This window comes from Cariama cristata, unplaced genomic scaffold, assembly GCF_000690535.1.
Source record: "Cariama cristata isolate BGI_N322 unplaced genomic scaffold, ASM69053v1 scaffold36535, whole genome shotgun sequence".
NCBI classification, from domain to species: Eukaryota; Metazoa; Chordata; class Aves; order Cariamiformes; family Cariamidae; genus Cariama; species Cariama cristata.
Genome location: NW_009617572.1, coordinates 24,229 through 25,294, shown reverse-complemented (window position 1 = coordinate 25,294; position 1,066 = coordinate 24,229). Strand labels below are relative to the sequence as shown.

The window sequence follows — 1,066 nt, the reverse complement described above, 5'->3', positions numbered from 1 at the left end:
CCCAAACTAAGTTATTCCAGGAATATGCACTGAATTTTTTGTAACACTGATTTGATATACTTGTGTGTCCAGACAATTTCAAACTGTTTTATAATTATACTGTATGGATACTATGAAGATGTTATGATTAGCTTGTGTGAAAAGTAATTGAGTAGGAAAGACATATGTGTCTCTTCAGGTATGCATAAACAGAATTTATAGCAAATAGGAAAGACTTCTATACTTGGGCATTTGAAAGGTGCAGATGTTTGTGTTGTCATAAGATTTTAATTTGTTTTGGTAAATTCAGCTAATTATATTTTTTAAGTTGAGAAAAGCTCAGTCAGATTAATTCTTCTGCTGTTTTTATCCTTATGTGTTGTAGGGTTCCTCAAAATTTTAAGGAAGTGTTTGAGGCTGTTTACTCAAAACTACTCAGTGTGTTTAGTATGGAATTAGAGGGTGGAAAAACTAACACTATTACTGTTGCCACATATAAAGCTTTATCTAACATTTATATGAACTTAGAGGATTTTTGTGACGAAGAGAAAACTCTGTACTGTGTATTTATCACAAATGGATAGGTACATAAAGCAGGCATGTGTGCTTATTTTACTTGTCTAGGTGTGCATCGCTGTGAGACAGGGCTCTTGCCTATAAATATTTCTTTAATATCATGTCTTTGAGGCTTGTTATTTTCCTGCCTTACCTCTTCCCACACATATGCTTTAGAGAGGAGGTGATTTCAGTGATCACTGGGACAACTTCCATAAGACACAGGCTCTTTTGGTGTGCGTTGCTTGGTTGTGATTGGCAGGTGTTGGTGGGATGCTGAGGCATCTTCATCTGCCTGTGGTCCAGCTCAGTTTGCTGACCTCCCACCTCAGTATCATTGCATAGTTTTGTGTTAGCAGAAAGTTTGCTTCAGCATCAGTGTTCGTCATACTTTGTCCCAAAAGTGCTTGATCAGATTCTCTACTACTTACATGAAAGATTATGTTGTTTCCTTACCAGTTACGGACCTTTAGTAACCATTCACATGTTGAGAGTCTGTATCTGCTCTTGGGGAGCGAGGCTGTCAGCTGGG

At 37.5% G+C, this 1,066-nt stretch overlaps 1 protein-coding gene across 1 annotated transcript in view; it reads left to right on the top strand.

Annotated features, from left to right (window-relative positions):
- SPATA5 (spermatogenesis associated 5) overlaps positions 1 to 1,066 on the top strand; it is a gene marked incomplete at both ends in the record, with an annotated part of 26,292 nt that overhangs the window by 6,034 nt on the left and 19,192 nt on the right. The window lies entirely within an intron of this gene.